Source organism: Theropithecus gelada, chromosome 5 (genome assembly GCF_003255815.1).
Source record: "Theropithecus gelada isolate Dixy chromosome 5, Tgel_1.0, whole genome shotgun sequence".
Lineage (NCBI taxonomy): Eukaryota > Metazoa > Chordata > Mammalia > Primates > Cercopithecidae > Theropithecus > Theropithecus gelada.
The window spans coordinates 504,753-520,625 of record NC_037672.1 but is presented as its reverse complement, the minus strand read 5'-3'; positions in this window follow the sequence as shown (position 1 = coordinate 520,625).

Here is a 15,873-nt window from a genome sequence, read left to right as displayed (position 1 = left end):
TCCCGTATCGTATGAATGTATTGGGGTTTTCTAGAGGGACAGAACTAATAGGATAGATGTACATATCAAGGGGAGTTTATTAAGGAGTCTTGACTCACACAATCACAGGTGACGTTCCACAGTAGGCCATCTGCAACCTGAGGAGCAAGGAAGCCAGTCTGAGTCCCAAAGCTGAAGAACTTGGAGTCTCTGTTCGAGGGCAGGTAGCATCCAGCATGGGACAAAGATGGAGGTCAGAAGACTAAACCAGTTGAGTCTTTCCATATTCTTCTGCCTGCTTTTATTCCGGCCACGCTGGCGGCTGATTAGATGGTGCCCACCCAGATTGGGGGCAGGTCTGCCTTTCCCCGTACCCCGTCCACTGACTCTAATGTTAATTTCCCTTTGGCAACATCCTCACAGACACACCCAGGAACGATACTTTGTTTGCCTGTTTTTTGAGACCTAGTCTCACTCTATCGCCCAGGCCGAGTGCAGTGGTGCGATCTCGGCTCACTGCAACCTCCACCTCCCAGGTTCAAGCGATTCTCCTGCTTCAGCCTCCCGATGAGATGGGATTACAGGCATGCTTCACCACGTCTAACTAATTTTTGTATTTTTAGTAGAGATGGAGTTTCACCATGTTGGCCAGGCTGGTCTCGAACTCCTGACCACAAGTGATCCACCCACCTTGGCCTCCCAAAGTGCTGAGATTACAGGCGTGAGCCACCACGCCTGGCCAGGAACAGTACTTTGCATCTTTCAATCCAACCAAATTGACACTCAACCATCATGATGAAGAACCAATTGTTCCCACACCTCTTCTCTTTTATCATGTGTTGAGCTGATTATTTTGGTGCCTTTATTAAACCTGTTATTTCTAAGCTGTGACCTCATCTGCCACAGACAGAGAGTCCACATTTGTGCTGTTCTCATGTGGCTTCATTGTCTCCTATGACGCCCCATGTCTTTCTTCTTCACTCCCACAGCTCCTCACGCTCCCCACCTGCATTTAGGTAAGACAGTCAAGTGCCACACAGCGCCCTCCAGGACTCAGACGGGAACTGCATTGGGTTTGGGGTTGATTTGGGAGAACGCCATCTTGACAATTTTTAGTCCTTGCATGTTTGAATAGGCTTCTCTGTCCACTTATGACGGTCGTCTTTGATGGTTTTCAGTCAAGTTTGATACTTTTGCTCTGTCAAAGCGTTGCATGATCTTTGTTAGCTCTTCCCTGAGATGCACGTTAGTTGTAAATATTGTCTTTTTTTCCTTTTTTTGAGATGGAGTTTCTCTCTCTTGCCCAGGCTGGAGTGCAATGGCGCGATCTCAGTTCACTGCAACCTTTGTCTCCTGGGCTTAAGCTATTCTCCTGCCTCAGCCTCCCAAGTAGCTGGGATTACAGGAATGTGCCACCATGCCCAGCTAATTTTTATGTTGTTTTAGTAGAGATGGGGTTTTGCCCTGTTGGCCAGGATGGTCTTGAACACCTGATCTTGTGATCCACCCGTCTCGGCCTCCCAAAGTGCTAGGATTACAGGCGTGAGCCACCACGACGGGCCTAAATGTTGTCTTTTTAAAAACTACATTTTGTGGCCAGGCGCCATGGCTCAAGCCTGTAATCCCAGCACTTTGGGAGGCCGAGACGGGCGGATCATGAGGTCAGGAGATCGAGACCATCCTGGCTAAACCGGTGAAACCCCGTCTCTACTAAAAAAATATAAAAAAAACACTAGCCGGGTGAGGTGGCGGGCGCCTGTAGTCCCAGCTACTCGGGAGGCTGAGGCAGGAGAATGGCGTAAACCCGGGAGGCGGAGCTTGCAGTGAGCTGAGATCCAGCCACTGCACTCCAGCCCAGGCAACAGAGCGAGACTCCGTCTCAAAAATAAATAAATAAATAAATAAATAAATAAAAATAAAAAGAATAAAAACTACATTTTGTATTTGCTTGTTCCTGGTTTATAGACTGTTACTGATCTGGTTAGACTAATTTTGTACCCAGCAACATTGCTAAAATTTATTCTCAGTTCTAACAAGTTGTTTATTTTAATATCATCTGTGTTTGTTTCTTGCTTTCCAAACCCTCTACATGTTTCTGGTCGAATTGTTCTTGCCAGGGTCTCTGATCTTGAAGAGAGACGGGACACAGGCTTGGATGCTTCTGGGTTCAGTCGTTAGAACGGGGTTTGCCGGCGATCGTGGTAGATCTCTTTTAACAAATTAAGAAAATTTCTTCTATTTTTAGCTTGCTGGAGTTTTTTTTTTTTTTTTAAATCAGAAATAGGTATTGCATTTTATCAAATTTAAAAGATCTTTTGGTATGATCATTTATTTTTTCTCTAGATTAACCTGTTGGTGTGGTAAATGACACTAATATATATTTCAGTTTTAAACTAATAATACATACAGTTTAAAAGTCAATTGTACTATGATTTCACTTCTTCAACTCCTTTCTATCCTCATAAGCAACCACTTTCTTTGGGAAAATGCACCTTAAACCTCCATATTTAAGGAAAAGTCATCACACTGTTATCCTGGTTGTTTCCATGTTAGACCCTTTTTTTTTTCTTTTTTGAGACGGAGTCTCGCTCTGTCTCCTAGGCTGGAGAGTGCAGTGGTGCGATCTTGGCTCACTGCTAGCTCCGCCTCCTGGGTTCAAGCAATTCTCCTTCCTCAGCCTCCCGAGTAGCTGGGACTACAGGCGCCCACCACCATACCTGGCTAATTTTTGTATTTTTAGTAGAGATGGGGTTTCACCACGTTGGTCAGGCTTGTCTCGAACGCCTCATCTCAGGAGATCCGCCCGCCTCGGCCTCCCAAAGTGCTGGCATTACAGGCATGAGCCACCGTGCCCGGCCCTTTCTTCTGACTTATCTAAGGATATTTATCATGGTTTTTTGGAAAGGTGTTCCTTTTTCTTCATCGTCTCAGTTTCTGATGAGTTCCTTTGTTCTTTCCATCTCTGCCTCTCTGGTGGCCCTTGGGTGTCAGCTCCTGACTGAGAGAAGCCGGGAGAGGAGGCAGGGGCTCTCTGCTTTTGGGGGAGCCCCAACCATAGTCACTGTCTGGAGTTCTCGTCTCTAAAGTAGGGTATTGACATAATCTATCATCCACACAGAGACACTGCTGAGAGGGAAGGGTTTCCGTCCACGGCTCCAGATCACAGCATGAGCTGTGCCTGTCCTGGGCCACCAGGTCAATGCTGTCCCTGGAGGAGTCTCCAATGCCACGCCTGGGGCCCACGTCTCACCACCTGCACCCGGGGCCTTAGCCCCCTTTTCTGATTAGCAAGAGGCCTTTTATTTAATTCCCATGATTGGCTCTGCTGTTGTCCTTGAACCCAGAATGCCCCGCGCACTCTCTCAGGAGTGGGATCCTTTTCTCTCCTGCTGTGTGGGGAGAGGGCTGTTGTGTGTGGAGGTGGGGAGGGCTCTGGGGACAACTGCTCCCGCCCTGGCCTGCCCCCTCTCTTGCGTTACCCTCAGCCTTGGGAACAGCTGTCTCCGGGAGCATCTTGTCTCACCAGAAACCCAGAAAAGGTTCCAGGACAATGAGGGCAAAGGGCACAGAGGCCTCCTCATAGAGTCTGAAGGGGCTCTTGCTTCCTTTCCCAGGACTGGCCGTGCTGGGGGTCAGGAGCAGGATGTGGCCGTGAGGCTGGAGAACTGAAGACGGCTGAATCTCAGCCTCAGCATAGCTCCCAGAGGCAGGCCCCAAGAAGGAAGAAGGGGCCTCAGCTTGTCCGAAGCTTGGGTGGATGGGACTCATCCCTCCTTTCTGGAGACACCTGACCCCCTGCTCAAAGCCCATGAGGAGCCCCAGTCAGGGGCCATGCCCAGCAAAACTACACTTGCCCTCTTAAGAACAGCCCTTCTGTCTGCTAAGCACTTAACTTGTGTCCAGTCTCAGCCTGGGAAACCTGGAAAGGGAGAGCCCTGCTAATGGAGGGGATGAGTTACTGCTGGTGGGGCTGAGACGCGGTGAACAGAAACCAGCAGGAATGAGACTATCCCTGGGGATGGATCTTGAGAGCGCTCGACCCTGTGTGTAGACGGGATGGAGATGGTGCATGCATATGTGTGTGGATGTGTGTAGATGGAATGGAGATGGCGTGTGGATATGTGTGTGGATGTGTGTAGATGGGATGGAGATGGCATGTGCATATGTGTGTGGATGTGTGTAGATGGGATGGTGATGGTGCGTGCACGTGTGTGTGCGTATATGTGTAGATGGGATGGAGATGGTGTGTGTGCATGTGTGTGTTTGTGTGTGTGCATGCAAAATATGAGGCAAGATAAGGGAAAGCTTGTCTCTTTGGGGGAACTTACCCATGACTCAGGGTTTCTGGAGCCATTACTGGGGCAGCTCCTGGAACCCTAGGAAATAGGCAGACCACTTATATTGCCCAATGCTACCAGAATTGTCTGGGCAATTTCCAGGGTGCTGGGAAAGGACTTGAAAGGCTCAGTGAGGCAGGCATGTTAGAATGAGTCTAATATATGAGACCTAGGAACCCACTAGTGAGGACCTAGAGGGCACTCCCTTCATGAACACAGGAGGGATGCTCTAGTGGTTGGGGGGCCCTGGTTTTGCAGGGGTTGCTGTCCTCTGTGGGCCAGAACTGGTGACAGGAAACGCTGCCCCGAGTAGGGCCTCCCTGCATCACTGACATTGGTTTGATTCCAGAATTCTGGCCGAGCAGAGGCCAGGTGGACAACGTGCTCATGAAAAGTAGCAAGAATGAAGTGCTGTGTAGGAAATGAAATGAGCTGTGTGGCTTGTTCCCATGGCCTAGTGAGACAGATGGGTAGTCCACACACAGCTGTCGGCTGTTTCCCTGCTGTTGACGGGGAAAACAGGACGAAGCACGTGCATGGGCCGGCGGTCATGTGCCCAAGTGTGCAACTCCTCGCATTGCACATTAATGCCCAGCTGTGACCATCCCCTGTGGAGGAGGCACAGAACCTGCTGGACGGGATGGGTCACTTTGTAAGTGTCAGCTAGCCACCCCAGTGCTCACCCAGGGGGCCCACGAACATGACAACCTTGATGGCAGACAGACTATGCTTAGGCCTGATGTGGGCCCCTCTCACCAGTGCTGACCTGGATTCTGTTGCTGAAGGTCCCATCCGTTAGCAGCAGAGACTGAAGCTGGGCCCATAAATATAATGTTTAAGCAAAAATTATAAAACTGTATGGTGGGGTTTATGATGCATACAGATAAAATACATATGATAATAATAGTAAAAGGGTGAGAGGAGGTTAAACAGAAACATACCATTCCAAGATTCCTTTCTTTTACATGAAATAGCACAACATTAAGTAGGTTCTGGTAAATTGCATAAGATGTATCATATAATCTCTATAGCAGACCCAAGAAATTAATGCAGAATTTAGCAAAGAAGAAAACAGCAGAAGGACTTCTGGTTTCTGTCCCAACATATAAAGAGCTTGCAAGTCATCACTCCCATCCTCACAGAAGAAAAAGGCTGGGGAGACTGAAAATCAATGTTTCTCCTTAGATCCATCAGAGAATTGAGGTGACAGAGAAAACTGCTCCCTCCCACCCCACAAATTAGAGACAGATCAATTCAGGTATAAATCTAACAAAATAAGTACAGGTGCCATGTGAAAAATAAACAAAAGGCATGAAGATTGAAAAGGAAGGAGTGAAACTGTACCTATTCATAGATGACACGATTGTTTACGTAGAAAATCCTAAAAAGTCATCAAAACTATCAGTGAAACTATGAGTTTAGCAAGGTCTCAGGATACAAGGCCAACATACACAAAAATCAATTGTGTTTTTATATTCTGTCAACAAACTACTGGAAAATAAGAGATAACTGCATTTGAAACACCATCAAAAAATAACAGAAACAATATCAGTAACAAATTTAACACAGGACTTGCAAATCTCAGGACTGAAAACTATAAAACACTATTGAGATAAATTACCAAAAACCCCACAACTAGATAAATAAATTGTGTTCATAAATTGAAAGACTCCAGATTAAGTGACTTGTTTTCTCCAGGTTTATCTGTAGATTTAATGCAACCCCAGTCATAATCCAGCATGTTTTTAAAAATAGAAATGGATAAGCTGATTGTAAAATGTACGTGAAAACTCAAAGAACCTAGAAAAGTTGAAACAATCTTGAAACAGAAGACTACAGCTAAAGGACTTTACTATCTAACTTCAGGACAATCTAAAGCCACAGTAATCCAAATGGTCTGGTTCTGGCGTAAGAAGAGGCAGAAAGACTCCTGGAACATACCAGAAAGTCCATAAATAGACCCCACACTTTTTCCATCAATTGTTTTTGACAAAGAAGCCAGAATAATTCAATGAGGAAAGAAAAGTGTTTCCAACAAGTAGTGCTGAAATGGATGGCTATCTGCATTAGAGTGAGAGGTGGGTGAGGAAAGGAAGAAAGAAAAAAAAAGAGCCTGAACATCCATATCATATTATATGCAAAAATTATTTTGAGATGCATCACAAACCTAAATATAAAAGCTAAAACTGTAAAAACTTTAGAAAAAATCATGGGAATATCTTTGTGACTCGAACAAAGATTTCTTAGATACGACACAGAAGGCAACAACCACATGAGAAATAACAGATACATTAGCTTTAATCCAGATGGAAACCTCTGTCCATCAAAAGACACCATTTTAGACAGGAATACACAAGCAACAGATCGGGGAGAGACACTCACAAAAAACCTCTGACGAAGAACTTGTCTTCTGAATGTATAAAGCACGTTCATTACTCAGCAAGGAAAAGATCAACAAGCCAACTTTTAAAACGGTGAAAAAACTTGAACAGACACTTCACAGAAAAAGATGTACAAATGGACAATAAGCACACAGAAGAAAGTTCTCCACATCATTAGTCACCAGAAAAATGCAAATAAAAACCATGAGATAACATTATGCGCCCGTCAGAATGAATAAAATTAAAAAGACGCAATGTTGGCTGTGACGTCGGCACTGAGAACTCCCACAGCCTGCTGTGAATATGGGCTGGCAAACCTGCTTTGGAAACGCGCTTGGCAGTCCTCTCAGAATCTGGGCATACATTTACTACATGACCTAGCAAATCCCAGTCCCAGAGATTCTTCCAAGAAATGGGAAAACATATGTCCACAACAAGATGTGTACAAGAAAATTCACAGTGGCTTTATTCCTCACGGCCAAAAAACTGGAAAGAATCCAAATGCCCACCAGCAGCAGAATGAATAAAGAAGTCGTGGTGGCTCACACAATGGAGTCTCACTTAGCTATCGAAAGGAATGGAATTAGACTCACCCCCAAGGTGAGCCCACAGACATATTCTGAGTGAAAGAAGCTAGAAGCAGAAGAGGATGCATTGTCTGCATGAATTCACTTAGCTGAAGTTCTAGAATAGGTAAAAGTACAGACGGTCCTCAGCTTATGACGGCTGACTTAATTTTTCGACTTTATGATGGTGCAAAGGTAACATGTATTCAGTAGTAACTGTACTCATGCGACCATACTTTTTCACTTTCAGTACAGTATTCAACACTTAAAAATTTTTCTTTCCAACTAGTGTCAACACTTTGTTATAAAATAGGCTCTTTGTGTTAATTTTGTCCAACTGTAGGCTAATGTAAGTGTTCTGAGAATGTTTAAGGTAGGCGAGGCTAAGCTATGTTTGGTAGCTTAGGTGGGTTAAATGCATTTTCAACTTAGGATATTTTCAACTGACAATGGGTGTATTGGGACATAACCCCACTGGAAGGCATGGAGCATCTGTAAAGTAATTAAAACAGTGGTTGTTTCTGGGAAAGACCATGATGGAATTTTCTGGAAGAGTGAAATATTCTACATCTTGAGAGAGGTATGAATTACATGGATGTACCCACTTGTTGAAATTGTCTGGGTTTGCTTTTTGCATTTCAATGTATATAAATTTTACCTCAAAAACTAAAAACTGTAAAAGAAATAATTGACTGAAAAGAAGGGAGTCAAAGATGATACAAGAATGTCCACGTGTCGATTGCTGAAGGTGAGGAATGGGTGCCAGGGTCTCATGACACTACTCTGTTTACTTTGTATATACTTCAAACATTTCTAAGATATAACTTTTTTAAAAAAGGATAAATACAGGTATGCCCTTTAAGAATGTCTCCTGGTTAATGTTTTCCAGGATAATGCCTCTTTATTATTAAGACTGAAATTCTTAGGCTATATGCACCTCTCTACGCAACATTTCCAGCCTCCTTTCTATAGAAAATTTAATTTATATCCTTAAAACTCAATAAATACCAACCTTAACATAACAATATGTGGGAAACATCCCTTGTTGAGTTCCAAATATAATTGTCAACACATGTGAATCTCTGTAGACACTGTGGGAGGTGCCGGTGCTGTGGGGATGCCCGGCCCCCGCTGGCAGACACAGAGCAATGACGTCACAGGCATATTAACTGTTTCGTGACCTGGAAGTGATGTTTTAAGCACTTTGCACCCTAACGTGATGTTGTGTTCCTTCCACGTGGGTATCTCACTGCTCATTTACCCTTCAGGAAACTGGGAGCCTGCGTAGGATACATAAGGCATTATCATAATTTTTCATTGAAAATAACAGGAACTAGATCCCCCACTGACATTTTAGCACAAAACAGTGGATTTTCACAATGAATTACTGATGCTAAGTGGGAGATGTCCTGTAAACAGAAAAAAATTTAGAAAGTGATAAAAATCTTAAATATTTGGCTCAGGGGTGGTAGTTCATGCCTATAATCCCAGCACTTTGTGAGGCTAAAGCGGGCAGATCAGTTAAGCCCAGCAGTTCGACACCAGCCTTGGCAACATGGTGAAACCTCATCTATACAAAAAAAAACACAAAACTTAGCCAGGTGTGGTGGCATGCGCTTGTAGTCCCAGCTACTTGGGAGGCTGGGAGGTGGGAGGATTGCTTGAGACCAGGAGGCTGAGACTTCAGGGAGCTGAGATCGCACCACTGCACTCCAGCCGGGGTGACACAGCAAAAACTGTCAAAAAAAAAAAAAAAAAAAACCTTAAATATTTGTAAAGTAAACACTAAATATTTGTACATTAAGAAACAATCTCCTAGAAAACTTTTGGAATGGAAAGAAAATCATGAACTACATAAAGGACAATGAAAAGGAAAGGTAAACTAAAAAAAAGACATAGGCAAAACAACAGAAGGGAGGAAGGAAAGTAGAAAGTAAAGAGGGAAAGAGAAAAAAATAAAGTACCAGGAAAAGAAAATTAAGCACAAGGGGAGAAAATCAGTTTGGTTTTAGATCAGGCGCAACCTCAGGTAACACCAAGGCACGGCACTTTCTATCATGTCTTGAGGGAAGAAACTGCTGCACGAGAATCCTACAGCAAACTGTGAAGACAGCCGACTGACATGACAGAGATGCAAACATTTAGGAGTCCAACACCTTGAATCCTTCTTGAAAGAATTACTAGACAATAAAATCCATCCTGCAAATTGTGTTAGTAGGAATTTAGCAGGGGAAAAGGACTAGGGGTGAAGGACTAGGGGTGAGCAGTGAATCGTTTATTACAGAATCAAAACTGACCACTTGTGTAAATTACAGGACAAAATACACAATTTTACAAATTATAACTCTACAGAAAATTTGGGAAGTGGGGGACTGAAGGAAGACTGTGTGATAACTGTCATCTTTCATAGCAGGGAGTCAATAGACAGAGATTAAAATAAGAAAGAGTAATTTTCGAAAATCAACATTACTCCAGTTCCTTAACGCTGTGTGTGTGTGTGTGTGTGCGCGCGCGCGCACGTGTAGCAGAGAAAGCTTTTATTGGCATCTTAAAGATCATTTAGTTCGCTGGGGTGCAGTGGTTCACGCCTGTAATCCCAACACTTTGGGAGGCTGAGGCGGACAGATCACGAGGTCAGGAGTTTGAGACCAGCCTGGCCAATATGGTGAAACCCCGTCTCTATTAAAAATACAAAAATTAGCCGGGCGTGGTGACGTGTGCCTGTAGTCCCAGCTACTTGGGAGGCTGAGGCAAAAGAATCACTTGAACCCGGGAGGTGGGGGTTTGCAGTGAGCCGAGATCGCACCACTGGACTCCAGCCTGGGCGACACAGCAAGACTCCCTCTCCAAAAAAAAAAAAAAAAGATCATTTAGTTATGCATTTTGTTATTATTTGCAGAGAAGGGGATGGGCTGACAGAGTCTTTAATGCAGATATTATCCCAGAGATTCGATCTTGTAACAGCCAGTAGTTTAAGTATATCCTAAAGATAATGAAACTGCATTTTGTAATATTTCTTGAATAATAGGAGGAAAAATAAATTCTCAAATCCTTGATTCTGGTGTTGCAAAGAGAAATAGCCATTTCATTATATGAGGGTTTGTGTTATAATTCATTATATCAGCATGTACCAAATGCGATTTATAGTGACATTATATTTCCTAACCGAATAACTATCATTTCTTTATCATTAGAATTTTAATAGTCAACTTCCTTTTCTAAACAAACAAATACCTATAATGGGAAATGTGATAAAATTTGAGATTATCTGGGTGCCTTAGATGTAAAGGGCTTTTGGTTGTGATTGGAAAACAGTGAATAGGCCAGGCGCGGTGGTTCACGTCTGTAATTCCAGCACTTTGGGAGGCCGAGGCGGGCAGATGGCCTGAGCCCAGGGGTTCAAGACAAGCCTGGGCAACGTGGTGAAACCTCATCTCTATAAAACACCCAAAAAATTTAGCTGGGTGTGATGGTGTGAGCCTGTAATCCCAGCTACTCAGGAGACTGAAGTGAAAGGATCATTTGAGCCCCAGGAGGTCGAGGCTGCAGTGAGCCAAGATTGCGCCACACACTTTAGCCTGGGCGACAGAGTGAGACTGTCTAAAAAAGTGAACAGTAGCACATCCTACAGAAAGTGTGGAGGGGTGTGAGATAGGATACCCGGGTTGAAATCTGGGCTCTACCAGTCATTATCTGCATAACTTTGATGCCCAGAGATATTTTAAAAGTTTCTCGGGCCCGGCGCAGTGGCTCACGCCTGTAATCCCAGCACTTTGGGAGGCCGAGGCGGCGGGATCACCTGAGGTCAGGATTTCTAGACCAGCCTGCCCAACACGGAGAAACCCCGTCTCTATTAAAAATACAAGAAAAGGCTGGGCGCGGTGGCTCAAGCCTGTAATCCCAGCACTTTGGGAGGCCGAGACGGGCGGATCACGAGGTCAAGAGATCGAGACCATCCTGGCTAACACGGTGAAACCCCGTCTCTACTAAAATACAAAAAATTAGCCGGGCGCTGTGGCGGCGCCTGTAGTCCCAGCTACTTGGGAGGCTGAGGCAGGAGAATCGCTTGAACCCGGGAGGCGGAGGTTGCGGTGAGCCAAGACCGCGCCATTGCACTCCAGCCTGGGCAACAAGAGCGAAACTCAGTCTCAAAAACAAAAAAAAGTTTCTCATTGTCTAAAAAATAATTGGCAGTTCTACTTTATTCAGTGATTATTGTTAAGTTTACGTAAGTATCAACATGCCTGATCCAAATAAATATATCATCTGAATGTCTTCCTCAAGCACTTTTCCTATAATGATCTTTATAGTTAGTATCAGAAAATTTATCACATCAAAAACCAACTATTCAATTCAATCTGTAATTTTGCACAGAAGACACTGATTTTCACAAAGGGGAGAGGAAATCTTTTAATGGGACACCATGGAGTGGTCCGATGAGCATCTGAAAACAGGCATCACAACCACTGTGCTCGGGCTCCCAGCGACTCAATATTTTGTTTTTGTGTATTGCCATATTTTTATTTCTGTGAATGTCTATTTGTGGTCCTGTGAAAGTTGGAGGGTGACGTTTGGGTGGGGAATCCCCAGACTTGGAACTATGGGAACTATGTTTACTTAATTATGCTCAAGTTTACCACGGGGAGGCAGAGCAAGATGGCAGAATAGACAGCTCTACCGGTCGCCCCACCCCCAGCCCCATGAGGACACCAATCTAACAACTATCCACACAGAAGAACACCTTCATGAGAACCAAAAATCAGATGCGCCCTCATCGTACCTAGTCTTAACTCTGCATTGCTGAAAGAAGCACTGAGGAGAGAGAAAACAGTCCTGAATTGCAGACGCCACCCGTCCCCACCCCCAGCAGCGGTGGCGTGGTGCAGAGTCTGTGAGCACTGGGGGAGGGAGAACACAGCAGTTCAGAGACATAGAACTCAGTGCCAGACCAAGCTCAGCTGACACCTGCCCACAGAGGGAGCATTTAAGCCAGCCCTAGCCAGAGGGGATCACTGATCACAGTGGTCGGGAACTTGAGTTCCTGCAAACCTTTAGCAACAAGAGCTAAAGTGCTCCGGGTCTCTAAAGAAATCTGAGAGGCAATCTAGGCCACAAGGACTGCAACTCACAGATGAGTCTTAGTGCTGAACTGGGCCCACAGATAGTGGACTGAGGGGGCATGCAACTTACGGAGAAACCAGCTGTAGTGGAAAAGGAAGTGCTGGCATCACCCCTCCCCTAATCCCAGGCTGCACAGCTCGAAGCTCCCAAAGAGTCTCCTTCCTTCTGCTTGATGAGAGAAGAGGCAAGAGTGGAGAGGACATTGTCTTGTATCTCGGATACCAGCTCAGCCACAGCAGGATAGGGCACCAGTCAGATCTGTGAGGTCCTGTTCCAGGACCTAGCTCCTGGATGACATTTCTAGACACACCCTGTTTGAGAAGGGAACCCATTTCACTTAAGGGAAAGACCCAGTCCTGGAAGCATTCATCACCTGCTAACTGAAGAGCCCTTTGGCCCTGAATAACCAGCAGCGACACCCAGGTACTACATTGAGGGCCTTGGTGAGCCTCTGAGAATTGCTGGCTTCAGGTGAGACTTGGCACCTTCCCACCTGTGCTGCAGGGCAAAACTCATTCTGCTTGAGAAAAGCAGAGGGAAAAGCAAAGAGGACCTTGTCTTGCACTTTAGGTACTGCATAACCACAGTAGGGTAGAACACCTAGTGGGCTCTCGGGGTCCCCAGTTCCAGAACTTGACCCTTGGATGGCATCTCTGGGCCTGCCCTGGGCCAGAATGGAGCCCCTTGCCTTGAAGGGTGAGTCCCAGGCCAGGCAGCGTTCACCACCTGACTGAAGAGCCTTCAGGCCTTAAGGGAACATCAGTGGTGGTCTGGCGGTGCTCCCCATGGCCTGTGGTGGTGGTGGCTAAGGGGTGAGGCCACTCTGCTTCTGGAAAGGGGAGGAAAGAGTGGGGAGAACTGTGTCTTGTGGTTCAGCGCCAGCTCAAGGGCAGTAGAACACCAGGTAGACTTCCAAGATTTTTGACCGTAGTTCCTGACAGTACCGCTGGACCCATTCGGGGTCTGGGGGAACTCACCACCCTGAAAAGAAAGATACAGGCCTGGCTGGCTTTGCCAACTGCAGACTGCAGAGCCCCAGGGCATTGAGTGAATGTAGGCAGCAGCCAGGGAGTGGCTACAGACCCAGTGTTGTGCTGGCTTCAGGTCTGACCCAGTGTAGTCAGTGATGTGGCCACTGGGGTGCTTGTGTCACTCCACCCCAGCTTTAGGTGGCTTGGAACAGAGAGACTCCATTTGTTTGGGAGAAAGTAAGGGACGAAAACAAGAGCTTCTGCCTGGTAATCCAGAGTTCTCCTGGATCTTATTCAAGACCATCAAGGTGGTACCTTTATGGGTCTTCAAGAACCACAGTGTTACTGGGCTTGGGGTGCTCCTTAAGGCTGATAGAGCATAGATCACAACACAAAGTCCCTTCAGATACCCAGAAAGCCTTCCAAAGGAGGGGTACAAATGAGCTCAGACAGTGAAGACTATAAGAAATGTCTACCTCTTCAATGCCCAGACACTGAAGAACATCTACTAGGTTAGTGCAAAAGTAACTGTGGTCTTTACTAGCATCAGTACCATCCAGGAAAACATGACCTCACCAAACAACCTAAATAAGGCACCAGGAAGCAATCATGGAGAAACGAGAGATATGTCACCTTCCAGACAAAGAATTCAAAATAGCTGTGTTGAGGAAACTCAATGAATTTAAGATAACACAGAGAAGGAATTCAGCATTCTATCAGATAAATTTAATAAAGAGATTGAAATAAGAAGAGTCAAGTAGAAACTCTGGAGCTGAAAAATGCAACTGGCATACTGAAGAATGCATCAGAGTCCTTTAATAACAGACCTGATCAAGCAGAAGGAAGAATTAATGAGCTTGAAGACAGACTATTTGAAAATACGTGGTCAGAGGAGACAAAAGAAAAAAGAATAAACAATGAAGCATGTCTACAGGGTCTAGAAAATAGCCTCAAATGGGCAAATCTAAGAGTTATTGGCCTTTAAGAGGATGTACAGAGACAGGGGTAGAAAGTTTATTCAAAGGGATAATAACAGAGAACTTCCCAAACGTGGAGAAAGATATCAATATCCAAGTACCAGCAGGTTATAGAACACCAAGCAGATTTAACCCAAAGAAGACTACCTCAAGGCACTTAATAATCAAACTCCCAAAGATCAAGGACAAAGAAAGCATCCTAAAAGCAGCAAGATAAAAGAAACAAATATATAATGGAGCTTCAATATGTCTGGTAGCAGACTTTTCAGTGGAAACCTTACAGGCAAGGAGAGTGGCATGACATACTTAAAGTGCTGAAGAAAAAAACTTCTACCTTAGAATAGTATATCTGGTGAAAATATCCTTCAAACATGAAGGAAAAATAAACTTTCCCAGACAAAAGCTGGGGGATTTCATCAACACTAGACCTGTACTACAAGAAATGCTGAAGGGAATACTTCAGTCAGAAAGAAAAGGGTGTCAAAGAGCAATAAGTAATCACTTTGAAGGTACAAAACTCACTGGTGATAGTAATTACATAGAAAAACACAGAATATAATAACACTCTAATTGTGGTGTGTAAATTACTCTTATCCTAAGTAGAAAGACTAAACAAATGAACCAATAAAAAATAATGACAAATCTTCAAGACAGACAATACAATTAAGATATAAATAGAAACAACAAAAAAGTTAAAAAGCAGGGGGACAAAGTTAAGGGGGACAAAGTCAGCTTCAGAATTTCTGCTTGGTTCTTTTTAAATAAGTTAGTTAAGGGACTAATAAAAACTACAGTTACCAGCTTAAAATAATGGATTATAAGATAGTATCTGCAAGCCTCATCATAGCCTCAAACCAGAAAGCATACAATGGATACACAAAAAATAAAAACGGAGAAACTAAATCATATTACCAGAGAAAATCACCTTCACTAAAGGAAGACAGGAAGGCAAGAAAGAAGACCATAAAACAACCAGAAAACAAGTAATATGGCAGGAGTAAGTCTTTACTTATCAATAATAACAATAAATGTAAATGTATTAAACTCTCCACTCAAAAGACAGAGTGGCTGAGTGGATGAAAAATCAATTTTACCATGTAATGATCCTTCTAGTGTTTTCCCCTCCAAACATGATTGTATTGTCAAAGTTGATCAAGTTATTGATGTTACAAAAAAATATCCACTTAGTCACAGGGCTCCATTGAGCATAAATGAAGAATTAAAATATAGCATAAACAATACTTTAAAACACTATCAATCTTGTCATTGAATTGTCCTACCAATATTCCATAGTCATAGGTATGAAGAGGCAGAAACTCTTCCTTTGATGTTGACAATCAGCCTTCCATATTGAAACAAGGTTTTGGCCGGGCGCGGTGGCTCAAGCCTGTAATCCCAGCACTTTGGGAGGCCGAGACGGGTGGATCACAAGGTCAGGAGATCGAGACCATCCTGGCTAACACGGTGAAACCCCGTCTCTACTAAAAAAATACAAAAACCTAGCTGGGCGAGGTGGCGGGCGTCTGTAGTCCCAGCTACTC